Source organism: Rhinichthys klamathensis, unplaced genomic scaffold, assembly GCF_029890125.1.
Source record: "Rhinichthys klamathensis goyatoka isolate OS25496 unplaced genomic scaffold, OSU_Roscu_1.1 h1tg000141l_1, whole genome shotgun sequence".
Lineage (NCBI taxonomy): Eukaryota > Metazoa > Chordata > Actinopteri > Cypriniformes > Leuciscidae > Rhinichthys > Rhinichthys klamathensis.
This window is the reverse complement of record NW_026606676.1, coordinates 189,351-208,873: the sequence shown is the minus strand read 5'-3', so window position 1 is coordinate 208,873 and position 19,523 is coordinate 189,351. Positions and strand designations below refer to the sequence as shown.

Genomic DNA, 19,523 nt, shown 5'->3' with positions numbered 1-19,523 from the left:
TTTCTGGATGTGAGCAACAGAGAACACCGGGGCCAACCATCAATGCCAATGTGAGCAGCAGAGGATGCACTCGGCTAAAGTACTGTGATGGCAAAAAGGAGTTCAATGACAAGGAACAGGCACCTCGGGGATTTAACAGCACTTTCTCCATAAAGTGTTCCTGCTTTGTCAGCTTAAAATTTGTGGCATCAAATGATGAAGACCACAATTTGTAAAGGGGCAAGAGAGATGGGCTGCTCCTGGCAAGCTAGGAACACTGACATTGAAAGAGTGTTCTTTTTTCCATGGCCGGTTGCTAACTCCAAGGTGGTTTGGACAAACAAGTAATTGGTGCACAATGAGTAGGTTTCTGTTTCACTATGCTAAGAGAGAGCAAATCAGACATTTCAAAACACTAATATGCAAGATTCTCCACAAAATAGAATGCAGCAACTCTTGAGCTGCACACTGTGAAGGCCTTGGAGTTATCGGGGATGCCAAAGCCATTGCTCCGATTGCCTGAATAGAATGGCCAAAATCACAAATGATCTGGGCCTTTTGAAACGGTGCTCACTTCAGGCTTGAACAGAGATGTGGGTTTCCTAAAATACGTGCTGCATATGAAGTTAAAGAAAAAAGCAGCTCGTACTCAGCTCCTGTCACAAACAGACAAAGTGACGAGGATCCACGCAGTTGGCAGGGTTCGAACCTGCGCGCGGAGACCCCAATGGATTTCGAGTCCATCGCCTTAACCTCTCGGCCACGACTACTCCTGCCTGTGGGTCACATGCTATTTTTTTTTCTGGATGTGAGCAACAGAGAACACCGGGGCCAACCATCAATGCCAATGTGAGCAGCAGAGGATGCACTCGGCTAAAGTACTGTGATGGCAAAAAGGAGTTCAATGACAAGGTACAGGCACCTCGGGGATTTAACAGCACTTTCTCCATAAAGTGTTCCTGCTTTGTCAGCTTAAAATTTGTGGCATCAAATGATGAAGACCACAATTTGTAAAGGGGCAAGAGAGATGGGCTGCTCCTGGCAAGCTAGGAACACTGACATTGAAAGAGTGTTCTTTTTTTCATGGCCGGTTGCTAACTCTAAGGTGGTTTGGACAAACAAGTAATTGGTACACAATGAGTAGGTTTCTGTTTCACTATGCTAAGAGAGAGCAAATCCGACATTTCAAAACACTAATATGCAAGATTCTCCACAAAATAGAATGCAGCAACTCTTGAGCTGCACACTGTGAAGGCCTTGGAGTTATCGGGGATGCCAAAGCCATTGCTCCGATTGCCTGAATAGAATGGCCAAAATCACAGATGATCTGGGCCTTTTGAAACGGTGCTCACTTCAGGCTTGAACAGAGATGTGGGTTTCCTAAAATACGTGCTGCATATGAAGTTAAAGAAAAAAGCAGCTCGTACTCAGCTCCTGTCGCAAACAGACAAAGTGACGAGGATCCACGTAGTCGGCAGGGTTCGAACCTGAGCGGGGAGACCCCAATGGATTTCGAGTCCATCGCCTTAACCTCTCGGCCACGACTATTCCTGCCTATGGGTCACATGCTATTTTTTTTTCTGGATGTGAGCAACAGAGAACACCGGGGCCAACCATCAATGCCAATGTGAGCAGCAGAGGATGCACTCGGCTAAAGTACTGTGATGGCAAAAAGAAGTTCAATGACAAGGAACAGGCACCTCGGGGATTTAACAGCACTTTCTCCATAAAGTGTTCCTGCTTTGTCAGCTTAAAATTTGTGGCATCAAATGATATAGACCACAATTTGTAAAGGGGCAAGAGAGATGGGCTGCTCCTGGCAAGCTAGGAACACTGACATTGAAAGAGTGTTCTTTTTTCCATGGCCGGTTGCTAACTCCAAGGTGGTTTGGACAAACAAGTAATTGGTGCACAATGAGTAGGTTTCTGTTTCACTATGCTAAGAGAGAGCAAATCCGACATTTCAAAACACTAATATGCAAGATTCTCCACAAAATAGAATGCAGCAACTCTTGAGCTGCACACTGTGAAGGCCTTGGAGTTATCGGGGATGCCAAAGCCATTGCTCCGATTGCCTGAATAGAATGGCCAAAATCACAGATGATCTGGGCCTTTTGAAACGGTGCTCACTTCAGGCTTGAACAGAGATGTGGGTTTCCTAAAATACGTGCTGCATATGAAGTTAAAGAAAAAAGCAGCTCGTACTCAGCTCCTGTCGCAAACAGACAAAGTGACGAGGATCCACGTAGTCGGCAGGGTTCGAACCTGCGCGGGGAGACCCCAATGGATTTCGAGTCCATCGCCTTAACCTCTCGGCCACGACTACTCCTGCCTGTGGGTCACATGCTATTTTTTTTTCTGGATGTGAGCAACAGAGAACACCGGGGCCAACCATCAATGCCAATGTGAGCAGCAGAGGATGCACTCGGCTAAAGTACTGTGATGGCAAAAAGGAGTTCAATGACAAGGAACAGGCACCTCGGGGATTTAACAGCACTTTCTCCATAAAGTGTTCCTGCTTTGTCAGCTTAAAATTTGTGGCATCAAATGATGAAGACCACAATTTGTAAAGGGGCAAGAGAGATGGGCTGCTCCTGGCAAGCTAGGAACACTGACATTGAAAGAGTGTTCTTTTTTCCATGGCCGGTTGCTAACTCTAAGGTGGTTTGGACAAACAAGTAATTGGTACACAATGAGTAGGTTTCTGTTTCACTGTGCTAAGAGAGAGCAAATCAGACATTTCAAAACACTAATATGCAAGATTCTCCACAAAATAGAATGCAGCAACTCTTGAGCTGCACACTGTGAAGGCCTTGGAGTTATCGGGGATGCCAAAGCCATTGCTCCGATTGCCTGAATAGAATGGCCAAAATCACAGATGATCTGGGCCTTTTGAAACGGTGCTCACTTCAGGCTTGAACAGAGATGTGGGTTTCCTAAAATACGTGCTGCATATGAAGTTAAAGAAAAAAGCAGCTCGTACTCAGCTCCTGTCGCAAACAGACAAAGTGACGAGGATCCACGTAGTCGGCAGGGTTCGAACCTGCGCGCGGAGACCCCAATGGATTTCGAGTCCATCGCCTTAACCTCTCGGCCACGACTACTCCTGCCTGTGGGTCACATGCTATTTTTTTTTCTGGATGTGAGCAACAGAGAACACCGGGGCCAACCATCAATGCCAATGTGAGCAGCAGAGGATGCACTCGGCTAAAGTACTGTGATGGCAAAAAGGAGTTCAATGACAAGGAACAGGCACCTCGGGGATTTAACAGCACTTTCTCCATAAAGTGTTCCTGCTTTGTCAGCTTAAAATTTGTGGCATCAAATGATGAAGACCACAATTTGTAAAGGGGCAAGAGAGATGGGCTGCTCCTGGCAAGCTAGGAACACTGACATTGAAAGAGTGTTCTTTTTTCCATGGCCGGTTGCTAACTCCAAGGTGGTTTGGACAAACAAGTAATTGGTGCACAATGAGTAGGTTTCTGTTTCACTATGCTAAGAGAGAGCAAATCCGACATTTCAAAACACTAATATGCAAGATTCTCCACAAAATAGAATGCAGCAACTCTTGAGCTGCACACTGTGAAGGCCTTGGAGTTATCGGGGATGCCAAAGCCATTGCTCCGATTGCCTGAATAGAATGGCCAAAATCACAGATGATCTGAGCCTTTTGAAACGGTGCTCATTTCAAGCTTGAAAAGAGATGTGGGTTGCCCATTTTAAGTGCTGCATATGAAGTAAGAGAAAAATCCAGATTGTACACAGCTTCTGGATGTCACAATTCCTGTCGCAACCAGACAAAGTGACAAGGATCAACGTAGTCGGCAGGGTTCAGCCTGCGCGGGGAGACCCCAATGGATTTCAAGTCCATCGCCTTAACCTCTCGGCCAAGACTACTCCTGCCTGTGGGTCACATGCTATTTTTTTTCTGGATGTGAGCAACAGAGGACACTGGGGCCAACCATCAATGCAAATGCGAGCAGCAGAGGATGCACTCGGCTAAAATACTGTGATGGCAAAAAGGAGTTCAACGACGTCTTCACCTACACGAAAAGAGTGTCGTGATCCGGATTTGGACTGGGGATGCTGCGGGCACAACACAAAGTACTAAACAACTTAACAGAGAAAGCAATCCACTCACTCAGGCCTGCACACGACCGCTTAGAAGTGACTGAACATACATAGTCGACAGCAAGCTTCAGCTCGTTTCTCTAAAGTCCCCCACCACTGCTTGCTGAGACAGCAACCAAGCATACAGAAGGCAAAACAACACCAAATGCTGGGAAATAACACATCGCCACATCTTTTCTTGAAGAGGAAGCCAACCTTCCTCAAAGGCTGGTAAGAGGACAGCAAGTGATTAGGGGAGGTCTGCAACAAAGTGACAGACCTTCGCCCGAACAGGGACTTGAACCCTGGACCCTCAGATTAAAAGTCTGATGCTCTACCGACTGAGCTATCCGGGCTCTTACCAAGGAACAGGCACCTCGGGGATTTAACAGCACTTTCTCCATAAAGTGTTCCTGCTTTGTCAGCTTAAAATTTGTGGCATCAAATGATGAAGACCACAATTTGTAAAGGGACAAGAGAGATGGGCTGCTCCTGGCAAGCTAGGAACACTGACATTGAAAGAGTGTTCTTTTTTCCATGGCCGGTTGCTAACTCCAAGGTGGTTTGGACAAACAAGTAATTGGTGCACAATGAGTAGGTTTCTGTTTCACTATGCTAAGAGAGAGCAAATCAGACATTTCAAAACACTAATATGCAAGATTCTCCACAAAATAGAATGCAGCAACTCTTGAGCTGCACACTGTGAAGGCCTTGGAGTTATCGGGGATGCCAAAGCCATTGCTCCGATTGCCTGAATAGAATGGCCAAAATCACAGATGATCTGGGCCTTTTGAAACGGTGCTCACTTCAGGCTTGAACAGAGATGTGGGTTTCCTAAAATACGTGCTGCATGTGAAGTTAAAGAAAAAAGCAGCTCGTACTCAGCTCCTGTCGCAAACAGACAAAGTGACGAGGATCCACGTAGTCGGCAGGGTTCGAACCTGCGCGGGGAGACCCCAATGGATTTCGAGTCCATCGCCTTAACCTCTCGGCCACGACTACTCCTGCCTGTGGGTCACATGCTATTTTTTTTTCTAGATGTGAGCAACAGAGAACACCGGGGCCAACCATCAATGCCAATGTGAGCAGCAGAGGATGCACTCGGCTAAAGTACTGTGATGGCAAAAAGGAGTTCAATGACAAGGAACAGGCACCTCGGGGATTTAACAGCACTTTCTCCATAAAGTGTTCCTGCTTTGTCAGCTTAAAATTTGTGGCATCAAATGATGAAGACCACAATTTGTAAAGGGGCAAGAGAGATGGGCTGCTCCTGGCAAGCTAGGAACACTGACATTGAAAGAGTGTTCTTTTTTCCATGGCCGGTTGCTAACTCCAAGGTGGTTTGGACAAACAAGTAATTGGTGCACAATGAGTAGGTTTCTGTTTCACTATGCTAAGAGAGAGCAAATCAGACATTTCAAAACACTAATATGCAAGATTCTCCACAAAATAGAATGCAGCAACTCTTGAGCTGCACACTGTGAAGGCCTTGGAGTTATCGGGGATGCCAAAGCCATTGCTCCGATTGCCTGAATAGAATGGCCAAAATCACAGATGATCTGGGCCTTTTGAAACGGTGCTCACTTCAGGCTTGAACAGAGATGTGGGTTTCCTAAAATACGTGCTGCATATGAAGTTAAAGAAAAAAGCAGCTCGTACTCAGCTCCTGTCGCAAACAGACAAAGTGACAAGTCCACGCAGTCGGCAGGGTTCGAACCTGCGCGCGGAGACCCCAATGGATTTCGAGTCCATCGCCTTAACCTCTCGGCCACGACTACTCCTGCCTGTGGGTCACATGCTATTTTTTTTTCTGGATGTGAGCAACAGAGAACACCGGGGCCAACCATCAATGCCAATGTGAGCAGCAGAGGATGCACTCGGCTAAAGTACTGTGATGGCAAAAAGGAGTTCAATGACAAGGTACAGGAACCTCGGGGATTTAACAGCACTTTCTCCATAAAGTGTTCCTGCTTTGTCAGCTTAAAATTTGTGGCATCAAATGATGAAGACCACAATTTGTAAAGGGGCAAGAGAGATGGGCTGCTCCTGGCAAGCTAGGAACACTGACATTGAAAGAGTGTTCTTTTTTTCATGGCCGGTTGCTAACTCTAAGGTGGTTTGGACAAACAAGTAATTGGTACACAATGAGTAGGTTTCTGTTTCACTATGCTAAGAGAGAGCAAATCCGACATTTCAAAACACTAATATGCAAGATTCTCCACAAAATAGAATGCAGCAACTCTTGAGCTGCACACTGTGAAGGCCTTGGAGTTATCGGGGATGCCAAAGCCATTGCTCCGATTGCCTGAATAGAATGGCCAAAATCACCGTTGATCTGAGCCTTTTGAAACGGTGCTCATTTCAAGCTTGAAAAGAGATGTGGGTTGCCCATTTTAAGTGCTGCATATGAAGTAAGAGAAAAATCCAGATTGTACCAAGCTTCTGGATGTCACAATTCCTGTCGCAACCAGACAAAGTGACGAGGATCAACGTAGTCGGCAGGGTTCGAACCTGCTCGGGGAGACCCCAATGGATTTCGAGTCCATCGCCTTAACCTCTCGGCCACGACTACTCCTGCCTGTGGGTCACATGCTATTTTTTTTTCTGGATGTGAGCAACAGAGAACACCGGGGCCAACCATCAATGCCAATGTGAGCAGCAGAGGATGCACTCGGCTAAAGTACTGTGATGGCAAAAAGGAGTTCAATGACAAGGAACAGGCACCTCGGGGATTTAACAGCACTTTCTCCATAAAGTGTTCCTGCTTTGTCAGCTTAAAATTTGTGGCATCAAATGATGAAGACCACAATTTGTAAAGGGGCAAGAGAGATGGGCTGCTCCTGGCAAGCTAGGAACACTGACATTGAAAGAGTGTTCTTTTTTCCATGGCCGGTTGCTAACTCTAAGGTGGTTTGGACAAACAAGTAATTGGTACACAATGAGTAGGTTTCTGTTTCACTATGCTAAGAGAGAGCAAATCCGACATTTCAAAACACTACTATGCAAGATTCTCCACAAAATAGAATGCAGCAACTCTTGAGCTGCACACTGTGAAGGCCTTGGAGTTATCGGGGATGCCAAAGCCATTGCTCCGATTGCCTGAATAGAATGGCCAAAATCACAGATGATCTGGGCCTTTTGAAACGGTGCTCACTTCAGGCTTGAACAGAGATGTGGGTTTCCTAAAATACGTGCTGCATATGAAGTTAAAGAAAAAAGCAGCTCGTACTCAGCTCCTGTCGCAAACAGACAAAGTGACGAGGATCCACGCAGTCGGCAGGGTTTGAACCTGCGCGGGGAGACCCCAATGGATTTCGAGTCCATCGCCTTAACCTCTCGGCCACGACTACTCCTGCCTGTGGTTCACATGCTATTTTTTTTTCTGGATGTGAGCAACAGAGAACACCGGGGCCAACCATCAATGCCAATGTGAGCAGCAGAGGATGCACTCGGCTAAAGTACTGTGATGGCAAAAAGGAGTTCAATGACAAGGTACAGGCACCTCGGGGATTTAACAGCACTTTCTCCATAAAGTGTTCCTGCTTTGTCAGCTTAAAATTTGTGGCATCAAATGATGAAGACCACAATTTGTAAAGGGGCAAGAGAGATGGGCTGCTCCTGGCAAGCTAGGAACACTGACATTGAAAGAGTGTTCTTTTTTTCATGGCCGGTTGCTAACTCTAAGGTGGTTTGGACAAACAAGTAATTGGTACACAATGAGTAGGTTTCTGTTTCACTATGCTAAGAGAGAGCAAATCCGACATTTCAAAACACTAATATGCAAGATTCTCCACAAAATAGAATGCAGCAACTCTTGAGCTGCACACTGTGAAGGCCTTGGAGTTATCGGGGATGCCAAAGCCATTGCTCCGATTGCCTGAATAGAATGGCCAAAATCACAGATGATCTGAGCCTTTTGAAACGGTGCTCATTTCAAGCTTGAAAAGAGATGTGGGTTGCCCATTTTAAGTGCTGCATATGAAGTAAGAGAAAAATCCAGATTGTACACAGCTTCTGGATGTCACAATTCCTGTCGCAACCAGACAAAGTGACAAGGATCAACGTAGTCGGCAGGGTTCGAACCTGCACGGGGAGACCCCAATGGATTTCAAGTCCATCGCCTTAACCTCTCGGCCACGACTACTCCTGCCTGTGGGTCACATGCTATTTTTTTTCTGGATGTGAGCAACAGAGGACACTGGGGCCAACCATCAATGCAAATGCGAGCAGCAGAGGATGCACTCGGCTAAAATACTGTGATGGCAAAAAGGAGTTCAACGACGTCTTCACCTACACGAAAAGAGTGTCGTGATCCGGATTTGGACTGGGGATGCTGCGGGCACAACACAAAGTACTAAACAACTTTCTCCATAAAGTGTTCCTGCTTTGTCAGCTTAAAATTTGTGGCATCAAATGATGAAGACCACAATTTGTAAAGGGGCAAGAGAGATGGGCTGCTCCTGGCAAGCTAGGAACACTGACATTGAAAGAGTGTTCTTTTTTTCATGGCCGGTTGCTAACTCTAAGGTGGTTTGGACAAACAAGTAATTGGTACACAATGAGTAGGTTTCTGTTTCACTATGCTAAGAGAGAGCAAATCCGACATTTCAAAACACTAATATGCAAGATTCTCCACAAAATAGAATGCAGCAACTCTTGAGCTGCACACTGTGAAGGCCTTGGAGTTATCGGGGATGCCAAAGCCATTGCTCCGATTGCCTGAATAGAATGGCCAAAATCACAGATGATCTGAGCCTTTTGAAACGGTGCTCATTTCAAGCTTGAAAAGAGATGTGGGTTGCCCATTTTAAGTGCTGCATATGAAGTAAGAGAAAAATCCAGATTGTACACAGCTTCTGGATGTCACAATTCCTGTCGCAACCAGACAAAGTGACAAGGATCAACGTAGTCGGCAGGGTTCGAACCTGCGCGGGGAGACCCCAATGGATTTCAAGTCCATCGCCTTAACCTCTCGGCCACGACTACTCCTGCCTGTGGGTCACATGCTATTTTTTTTCTGGATGTGAGCAACAGAGGACACTGGGGCCAACCATCAATGCAAATGCGAGCAGCAGAGGATGCACTCGGCTAAAATACTGTGATGGCAAAAAGGAGTTCAACGACGTCTTCACCTACACGAAAAGAGTGTCGTGATCCGGATTTGGACTGGGGATGCTGCGGGCACAACACAAAGTACTAAACAACTTTCTCCATTAAGTGTTCCTGCTTTGTCAGCTTAAAATTTGTGGCATCAAATGATGAAGACCACAATTTGTAAAGGGGCAAGAGAGATGGGCTGCTCCTGGCAAGCTAGGAACACTGACATTGAAAGAGTGTTCTTTTTTTCATGGCCGGTTGCTAACTCTAAGGTGGTTTGGACAAACAAGTAATTGGTACACAATGAGTAGGTTTCTGTTTCACTATGCTAAGAGAGAGCAAATCCGACATTTCAAAACACTAATATGCAAGATTCTCCACAAAATAGAATGCAGCAACTCTTGAGCTGCACACTGTGAAGGCCTAGGAGTTATCGGGGATGCCAAAGCCATTGCTCCGATTGCCTGAATAGAATGGCCAAAATCACAGATGATCTGAGCCTTTTGAAACGGTGCTCATTTCAAGCTTGAAAAGAGATGTGGGTTGCCCATTTTAAGTGCTGCATATGAAGTAAGATAAAAATCCAGATTGTACACAGCTTCTGGATGTCACAATTCCTGTCGCAACCAGACAAAGTGACAAGGATCAACATAGTCGGCAGGGTTCGAACCTGCGCGGGGAGACCCCAATGGATTTCAAGTCCATCGCCTTAACCTCTCGGCCACGACTACTCCTGCCTGTGGGTCACATGCTATTTTTTTTCTGGATGTGAGCAACAGAGGACACTGGTGCCAACCATCAATGCAAATGCGAGCAGCAGAGGATGCACTCGGCTAAAATACTGTGATGGCAAAAAGGAGTTCAACGACGTCTTCACCTACACGAAAAGAGTGTCGTGATCCGGATTTGGACTGGGGATGCTGCAGGCACAACACAAAGTACTAAACAACTTAACAGAGAAAGCAATCCACTCACTCAGGCCTGCACACGACCGCTTAGAAGTGACTGAACATACATAGTCGACAGCAAGCTTCAGCTCGTTTCTCTAAAGTCCCCCACCACTGCTTGCTGAGACAGCAACCAAGCATTACAGAAGGCAAAACAACACCAAATGCTGGGAAATAACACATCGCCACATCTTTTCTTGAAGAGGAAGCCCACCTTCCTCAAAGGCTGGTAAGAGGACAGCAAGTGATTAGGGGAGGTCTGCAACAAAGTGACAGACCTTCGCCCGAACAGGGACTTGAACCCTGGACCCTCAGATTAAAAGTCTGATGCTCTACCGACTCCGCTAAAGCTGGGGAACAATAGTCTGTTTGAGGAAGGGGAGAAGGAAAAAGAAGGGGAAGAAGGGGAAGAAGAGGAAGAAGGAAAAAGAGAGAAAAGAGAAGGAAAAAAATATATATATATATATATATAAATATAGCTGCGAGCAGCGATTACGGGCCCAAGCCGGTGGCACCGCAACCCCGGTGCCTTTAGTTACCTAAAGGCACCGGGGTGGCGGTACCACCGGCTTTGGCCCTTCATCGCTGCTCGCAGCTATATTTATATATATATATATATATATATATATATATATATATATATATAAAGCCGGTGGCACCGCCACCCTGGTGCCTTTAGGGTTATTGTGCACGACGTGCAAAAACGTAACCCTGCTTTGACTGTCGAAAAGAAGTGTGCTGTAGAGCTTGTATCAGTGTGGGCTCTGCAAAAGTGTGCATTGAGGGCACATGTCAACCACAAAGTATGCGAGAGCAACCTTCTGAAAGGTCAGGTCTACATCCAGGTCTACATCTGCCGTGTGTTTACATCATAGTAGTGAAGTTTGAAGCAATCAGGTGATTTCAAAGCTTTTTGAAAGTGACAGACTTCCTGCTCCAGTTGGTGGCGCTATAACCGGGGTGGCGGTGCCGCCGGCTTTGGCCCTTTCATCGCTGCTCGCAGCTATATTTATATATATATATATACACACACACACACACACACACATATATATATATATATATATACATAAATATATATATATTGTTTTTTTAAGAGACAAGACAGAATATTACTTGCCTGATCTGATTAGAAAAATAGTGTTTGTGTGTGTGTGTGTGTGTGTGTGTGTGTGTGGCGTAATTGAACAATGTAGACATAAAGACATACTCCGTCCTTTTGTTCATACAGGACATTATTCAAACTGCAAAGTGTTTACTTATATTTGTGTACACTCGCAATAAAACACAACATTGTGCTTTTGTCAAACTATAAACTCTTGTCAAACTGTAAACTACAACTGTCACCCAACCAAAATCTCTTACACACACACACACACACACACACACACACACACACACACACACACACACACACACACACACACACACACACACACACACACACAGTTTAAAAGCAAAAAATATCAAACAATCCTATTTAAAAACAGTCTGTGGGAGCCATCTTTTGGACATTCATCATATCGTATTGGTTTTCATTTCTTGTCATCAAACAGAGCCCTAATCTGTTTATTTTTTCAGTTACACATTCTACATTGATTAAAAAAGAAAAATCAAAGGTGTTTTTATTTTATACAGAAATAAATAATCTATCATTCAGATGAGAATAAAGTTAGTGTTAGTTCAAATTTTAAGGAAAACAAATATATGATCTGAAATATAGCACATTCATTTATAATTCATTCAGGTTCGATTACCAAACATACAATCTTAATGTAATTTAAAGCAAACAATACATTTAAAATATATGGGTTGTATGACTATTTTTTAATATAAAAAGATATATATCCAAAAAGACAAGGCCTAAAGTTTAACCAGGGTTAAACTCTTATCACTGTAACAGACACAATCACACACACAATCACACACACACACACAAGTCAAATAACTTACATTTTAGATGCAATATTGACTTTTTTTCTGTTTCAGCAGCGAAAATAGTTAAACAAAGATCACAGCAGAACCATCGCGCATCTCACAGCAACGCGTTCTCATTACTGAATGATTCAGCATTTTGAACGAATCGGTTGACTCAAAGATTCAATGACCAATCAATCCATAAACATCTATCTCATTCATGAATGACTCAGTCGTTCAAACGAATGAATCAATGACTCGCTCATTAAGACGGTCGCCTGGCGACACCTAATGACGGTTTAGTGTTATGTTTAAAAGTATCATTCTTTCCAACGATTGTTAATTAACTCATATTTGAAACATAAGCTATATTTATATATATACATACATATACACACACATACACAAAAATAAAATAAAAACACATTTGAAACGTGTTTGCTTACTAAATTGTGAGCTGAACGAAAGTTGCAGCAAATATCAGCAACAGGAGTCAAATTTCATTAATCACGAGAGTGAAGAGCTGACTGAAAAGATGATGACGGAATAGGCTATTTTATGTAAAAACGCCTATTTAAGCGAATCTGTCATTGTACTCTTTTATTGTTGTGTTTTCCGTGAAAAATAATAGACTATTGAACTCACAATTCAAGCAATCGGCCCCCGAAATTGCACTAATTTTAGTGACACTAAAAAGTATGCGGCTGCACTGGCATTCATAACGGTGCGCGTCCATGGCGACGAGCGAGCAGAACAGAGCGAACGTTTAGTTAATTTCTACTTCCATAGGAATTCATTCGAGCGCCACCATTTCAATGTCCGTGCGGACGTCCATATTATACTTTCGCTTTCAAGTTAGTGTTTTTAAACCCCCCAGCGGGAGGTTTACACAATTGGTTTACACAATCACACGTTGATTAACCGGTGGGAAAATATTCCCATAGTAACATCCCTAATATATAAATATATATAAATTCAATAGGCCTACCTGATTTTGAACACAAGAGGGCAGTATAGCACTATATATGATTTGGATTATTATTATTATTGACTAAACAACCATTCTGGCTGTTTTTAAACTTAAAAATAATTCTTAAATTGAAAAAAAGGAATAAAATGGGTTTAGTTCTAATATTTGTATAATTTTATATAAAAATAAATGGTGTATAATTACATTTTAGAAAGATATGAGACATGCCCTGATTCTTTTTTTGACATTACTTGAATCCCTCAACCATAGCAAAACCGTTTGAGATATTCAATATCTGTTCACAATTTAGCATCTTCAATGTATTTTCATCATGTTGAAAAAGTTTGGCATGAATAAAATAAACTACTTAGGAGGAGTAGCTAAAAACTCAGAATCTGAAATCCACATTCAAACCAAAATATCTGACTTCCTGTTGGTCGTAGCTAATTACGGTAAATTAGAAAGTTGTCCGGCTCGAAGAGTACAATATACATATCGAGTTTTGTTACTGTAGATAAAACTAACCCCCCCACTTTTGTCAAAAGCATTTAGAAAGTGACACACTTCCTGCTGCCAGTTGGTGGCGCTATAACTTTGACTCACAATAGTCACATCCATGTGATCGGCCTCTTACAGCGAACACACTGTTGAAGTTTCATCAAGATCAGTTAATGTATGCAGAAGTTATAACACACTTCCTGTTTCCATTATTCGCCATAAATTCGTTTCCTCGCCACGGCCAAACCGTTCGAGATATGAAAAATCCCCTGGCAATTTTTCATCCTCAATGTCTTGACATCATGCTGACCGAGTTTCCTTGCGATTGGTTGAATTCTCTAGGAGGAGTATATCGAATTCCAGGGGCATACGCTTCCAAACAAACCATAATAGCCGACTTCCTGTTGGGCTGGGGTAAAAAGTAAAAGTACAAAGGATATATGAACCGATGAGATCTATATGTGTACCGAGTTTCATATTATTACATGGAAGCGTGTTTGATTTATGGACCAAGTTTTCGGACCCCGTTCCAGGGGGCGCTGTCGAGCCCCCCTGCCACGCCCGGGTACCAGCTTCAGCCCGGCCCTGATGGCCGCGGGTTCTGACCAGTGTGCAAAGTTTCAAGAGTTTTCGTGCACGTTAAGAGCCCCAAAAGTGCCCGAATAGTCGATAAAATAATAATAATAATAATAATAATAATAAATATAGCTGCGAGCAGCGATTACGGGCCCAAGCCGGTGGCACCGCAACCCTGGTGCCTTTAGTTACCTAAAGGCACCGGGGTGGCGGTGCCGCCGGCTTTGGCCCTTCATCGCTGCTCGCAGCTATATTTATATATATATATATATATATATATATATATATATATATATATATATATATATATATATATATATATATATATATAAAAAAGCCGGTGGCACCGCCACCCTGGTGCCTTTAGGGTTATTGTGCACGACGTGACACAAAATATCTGCTCGCTATCTGCCGAACGGCTCTGGTAGTTCCGCTTCAGCACTGATGATGTTGTAGAAATAGTGCGCTCTGGTTGGTCTGGATTATTCGGGATTTTGTATTTTATACAGAAATAAGTTATTTATAATTCAGATGAGAATAAAGTTAGTGTTGATTAAAATGAAGGAAAACAAATATATTTATCTGAAATATAGCACATTAGTTTTAAATTTATTTAGGTTCAATTACCAAACATACAATCTTAATTTAATTTAAAGCAAACTATATATTAAAAATATATGGCTTGTATGCACTTTTTTTTTATAAAAAAAAAAGATATATATCCAAAAAGACAAGGTCTTAAAGGGTTAAACTCTTGTCACTGTAACAGACACAATCTCTCTCTCACACACACACACACACACACACACACACACACACACACACACACACGTCAAGTCACTTACATTTTAGATGCAATATTGAATAAGCAGAAAAATCGGATTTTCTGCTCTGAAAATATAAATAAGCTTAAAAATTGAATAAGCACTTTGAATATTCTAAACAGAATGAGCACTAGTCGCTAATGTATAAGTACTAGTACTTAAAGGACAACTCCGGCGCAAAATGAACCTCGGGTGTAATAACACATTGGTACAGAAAATCGTTCCCTGAGATTTGTTTTCATGATAATCGAATATAAAGAGTTTTATCTCTAAAAACAATTTAGCTTATAACGCTAGTATATTGGGCATCGAGTAAGCAAAAAGAGATCGCTAGTTAATACCATTAACAAGGCTCAAATTAGCCCCACACTAACACGGCAGCATAATGAGTGTCCTTGCATGCAAACCGAAGCATTGAGAACTTTGTAAGTGTATAGACAGTTTAATAAGAAGATACTTTACACAGACAGTACAGTTAGCGCATACAGACAGCAGCCATCTTGGAAAACAGTCTCGATCAATCGAACCACGAAGGTGAGCGAACAGTACGTGTAGATATTGAAGATAAGATGAATTATATTTATTTTTTTATTTTCTCTGTTGCGTTCAGTGCTTCTCTTATGCGCTCAGTGCTTTCTTCCGGAAACAACGGACCATATGAGATTCCAAGTCACAGTTCAGCTCACGTATCACCGTGTTCGTGGTTTGACTGATCGAGGCTGTTTTCCAAGATGGGTCCTGTCTGTATGCGCTAGCTGTACTGTCTGTGTAAAGTATCTTCTTATTAAACTGTCTATACACTTACAAAGTTCTCAATGCTTCGATTTGAATGTAAGGACACTCATTATGCTGCCGTGTTAGTGTGGGGCTAATTTGAGCCTTGTTGATGGTATTAACTAGCGATCTCTTTTTGCTTACTCGATGCCCAATATACTAGCGTTATAAGCTAAACTGTTTTTAGAGATAAAACTCTTTACATTCGATTATCATGAAAACAAATCTCAGGGAACGATTTAGTCTGTACCAATGTGTTATTACACCCGAGGTTCATTTTGCACCGGAGTTGTCCTTTAATGGAATAGATACTAGTATCTAAAAAATAAGTACTAGTAGCATGAAAATAGAGACTAGTAGGTTAAAATGATTAAATGTTAAAACGGCTTGCCATATTGGCTCAGAGAGAGAGAGAGAGAGAGAGAGAGAGAGAGAGAGAGAAAATTACCTTTTAGATACTAGTACCTATTAATAGATACTAGTATTTAGGCTCTAGATCCACTCCGAAAGTCACTTCGTGATCATTTAACCGCTTCATTTGAGAAAAACTATCATTATGACATAAACAAACAAACTCAAAAGGTCTTCACGGCAACCCGTCAAAATAAAAGTTCAGTTTAACTTGACAGAAACATATTACCGTTGTACAGTAGAATTTAGATATGTCCCAATGTAATAATACTAACACTAATCCAAATAAATTATCATCAAAACTGAATTTAAGGAATAATCCATGTTTTAATTTTAACAGTAAAGCTCATTGTGCAGCACGTTATTTGACAAAAAGTTTATTTAATTTCATATGATTAAAATTGATGATAAATGATAAAATTTGTGTTTTATGTCTTCATTTTATTACCAGAAAAAACACAACACAGAATTAGTGTGACATTTTTTTTCATATTTTTTTTAAATGTTGTATACGTTTAATGATTCATAATACACTATTTCAATTAATTAGACATGCTTTTTGATTGCTAAAAAATTTACACCACGTATTCGTAATACACCCGCTCCGCAACACTAGCAGTTCCCCCAATCCCCCACCCCCCCCCCCCGAAAAAAAATCCTAGGGGAAACACTGGGCATTCATAACGGTGCGCGTCCATGGCGACGAGCGAGCAGAGCTGAGTGAACGTTTAGTTAATTTATTCATTCGAGCGCTCTGCAAGCGCCACCATTATCAATGTGGACGTCCGTATTTAAAAGCTCTCGATCCTCAGTCACATACCAAATATGTATATAATTTTGAACACAAGAGGGCAGTATGGCCCTATGTATGAGTTGGTGTTTAAACTAACCTATCACTCAAAGAGCCCCCCCCCCCCCCCCCCCCCCCCTCCCCACACAGACACACACACACACACACACACAAACAGAATGGCAGGGGGACAAGAAATCCATTCAAACTACAATATCTGACTTTCTGTTGCTCTGAGCTAATGACTTTAAATTAGAAAGTCGATTGGCTTGATGAGAACAATATGCGTGGCAAGTTTTGTAACTGTAGGTAAAACGAGCAAAGTTATAACACACTTTATGTGTCCTTTTTTAGTCATAAAATTAATTTCCTCGCCACGGCCAAACCGTTCGAGATATCAAAAATCCCTCCGGAATTTAGCATCATCAATGTCTTGACGTCACGCTAACCGAGTTTGCTTGAAATCCGATCAATTCCCAAGGAGAATTAAATAGAATTTCAGGGGTATGCGTTTCCAAACAAACCATGATAGCCGGCTTCCTGTTGGGATGTCGTAAAACTTAGAGCACGAAAGTTGTTCAACCCAATGAGATCTATAAGTGTACCGAGTTTCATATTATTACATGCAAGTGTCTTTGATTTATGGACAAGTGTTCGAATCCCAGTCCAGGGGGCGCTGTCGGTCCGCCCTGCCACGCCCGGGTACCAGCTTCAGTCCGGCCCTGATGGCCACGGGTTCTGACCCGTGTGCAAAGTTTCAAGAGTTTTAGAGGATGTTAAGGGCCCCAAAAGCCCCCAAAACCTTGATCAACAATAATTAAAAGCTTTGTCACTCAAACAGACACATCCCCCTCCCCCCACAGACACAGAGGTGTGCAGAGAGAGGGAGAGAGGGACAGAGATTACTCCAAAACATCCCATTCAAACCAAAATATCTGACTTCCTGTTGTTCGGAACCAAAATCTGTAAATTAGAAAGTTGTCCGGCTTGATCTGAACAATATGCCTACCGAGTTTTAAGATTGCAGGTAAAACTATGAAACTAACCCTCTCACTTTTGTCAAAAGGTGGCGCTACTGAGTCCCTGCACCACGCCCGTTCCTGAAACTTTGCACATGTCTACTGGCTAATATATGTGACATGTCTGTCGAGTTTCATGCAATTTCAAGCATGCTAAGAGTCTCAAAAGCATCAAAAAAGAATTTTAAAGTTTGATGTGTTGCCACGGCAACAGTATCAAAGATATCAAGAATCCATTCACAGGTCTACATCTGGCGTATGTTTACATTATACAGATGAAGTTTGAAGCAAATCAGGTAAAAATAAGAGGGTGATTTCAAAGCATTTTGAAAGTGACACACTTCCTGCTGCCAGTTGGTGGCGCTATAACTTTGACTCACAATAGTCACATCCATGTGATCGGTCTCTTACAGCGAACACACTGCTGAAGTTTCATCAAGATCAGTTAATGTATGCAGAAGTTATAACACACTTCCTGTTTCACGTTTCTCGCCATAATTTCGTTTCCTCGCCACGGCCAAACCGTTCGAGATATCAAAAATCCCCTCGCAATTTTTCATCCTCAATGTCTTGACTTCATGCTGACCGAGTTTCGTGGCATTTCTTTGAATTCTCTAGGAGAAGTACTTTAAATTCCATTGCATGCGTTTTACAAACAACCCTAAATAGCCGACTTCCTGTTGGGCTGGGGTAAAAAGTAAGAGCATGAAGTATATATGAACCGATGAGATCTATATGTGTACCGAGTTTCATATTCTTACATACAAGCGTGTTTGATTTATGGACCAAGTTTTCGGACCCCGTTCCAGGGGGCGCTGTCGAGCCCCCCTGCCACGCCCGGGTACCATCTTCACCCCGACCCTGATGGCCGCGGGTTCTGACCCGCGTGCAAAGTTTCAAGAGTTTTCGTGCACGTTAAGAGCCCCAAAAGTGCCCGAATAGTCGTAAGAAAAATAAAAGAGGAGAAAAAAAAAAAAAAAAAAAAAAAATAATCCTAAGGAAAACAATAGGGCCTTCGCCTTTTCAAGGCTTGGGCCCTAATAATAATAATAATAATCCTAAGGAAAACAATAGGGCCTTCGCCTTTTCAAGGCTTGGGCCCTAATAATAAATATAGCTGCGAGCAGCGATTACGGGCCCAAGCCGGTGGCACCGCAACCCCGGTGCCTTTAGTTACCTAAAGGCACCAGGGTGGCGGTGCCGCCGGCTTTGGCCCTTCATCGCTGCTCGCAGCTATATTTATATATATATATATATATATATATATATATATATATATATATATATATATATGTATATATATATATATATATATATATATATATATATATATATATATATATATATGTATATATATATATATATAAAAAGCCGGTGGCACCGCCACCCTGGTGCCTTTAGGGTTATTGTGCACGACGTGACACAAAATATCTGCTCACTATCTGCCGAACGACTCTGGTAGTTCCGCTTCAGCACTGATGATGTTGTAGAAATAGTGCGCTCTGGTTGGTCTGGATTATTCGGGATTTTTTATTTTATACAGAAATAAGTTATTTATAATTCAGATGAGAATAAAGTTAGTGTTGATTAAAATGAAGGAAAACAAATATA

General features: G+C 42.5%; 12 non-coding genes across 12 annotated transcripts; all 12 read right to left on the bottom strand.

Moving 5' to 3' along the window:
- Positions 1-667: 667 nt before the first annotated feature.
- Positions 668-749, bottom strand: trnas-cga (transfer RNA serine (anticodon CGA)). The gene has a single exon. It is a non-coding gene; the product is annotated as a tRNA-Ser (tRNA).
- Positions 750-1,445: 696 nt separating this feature from the next.
- trnas-cga (transfer RNA serine (anticodon CGA)) lies at positions 1,446-1,527 on the bottom strand. The gene has a single exon. It is a non-coding gene; the product is annotated as a tRNA-Ser (tRNA).
- A 696-nt stretch (positions 1,528-2,223) lies between these two features.
- trnas-cga (transfer RNA serine (anticodon CGA)) lies at positions 2,224-2,305 on the bottom strand. The gene has a single exon. It is a non-coding gene; the product is annotated as a tRNA-Ser (tRNA).
- Positions 2,306-3,001: 696 nt separating this feature from the next.
- On the bottom strand, positions 3,002-3,083 carry trnas-cga (transfer RNA serine (anticodon CGA)). The gene has a single exon. It is a non-coding gene; the product is annotated as a tRNA-Ser (tRNA).
- Positions 3,084-4,372: 1,289 nt separating this feature from the next.
- trnak-uuu (transfer RNA lysine (anticodon UUU)) lies at positions 4,373-4,445 on the bottom strand. Its single transcript has one exon. It is a non-coding gene; the product is annotated as a tRNA-Lys (tRNA).
- A 564-nt stretch (positions 4,446-5,009) lies between these two features.
- On the bottom strand, positions 5,010-5,091 carry trnas-cga (transfer RNA serine (anticodon CGA)). The gene has a single exon. It is a non-coding gene; the product is annotated as a tRNA-Ser (tRNA).
- A 694-nt stretch (positions 5,092-5,785) lies between these two features.
- Positions 5,786-5,867, bottom strand: trnas-cga (transfer RNA serine (anticodon CGA)). The gene has a single exon. It is a non-coding gene; the product is annotated as a tRNA-Ser (tRNA).
- A 712-nt stretch (positions 5,868-6,579) lies between these two features.
- Positions 6,580-6,661, bottom strand: trnas-cga (transfer RNA serine (anticodon CGA)). The gene has a single exon. It is a non-coding gene; the product is annotated as a tRNA-Ser (tRNA).
- A 696-nt stretch (positions 6,662-7,357) lies between these two features.
- Positions 7,358-7,439, bottom strand: trnas-cga (transfer RNA serine (anticodon CGA)). The gene has a single exon. It is a non-coding gene; the product is annotated as a tRNA-Ser (tRNA).
- A 712-nt stretch (positions 7,440-8,151) lies between these two features.
- On the bottom strand, positions 8,152-8,233 carry trnas-uga (transfer RNA serine (anticodon UGA)). The gene has a single exon. It is a non-coding gene; the product is annotated as a tRNA-Ser (tRNA).
- Positions 8,234-8,993: 760 nt separating this feature from the next.
- On the bottom strand, positions 8,994-9,075 carry trnas-uga (transfer RNA serine (anticodon UGA)). Its single transcript has one exon. It is a non-coding gene; the product is annotated as a tRNA-Ser (tRNA).
- A 760-nt stretch (positions 9,076-9,835) lies between these two features.
- On the bottom strand, positions 9,836-9,917 carry trnas-uga (transfer RNA serine (anticodon UGA)). The gene has a single exon. It is a non-coding gene; the product is annotated as a tRNA-Ser (tRNA).
- Positions 9,918-19,523: the final 9,606 nt, after the last annotated feature.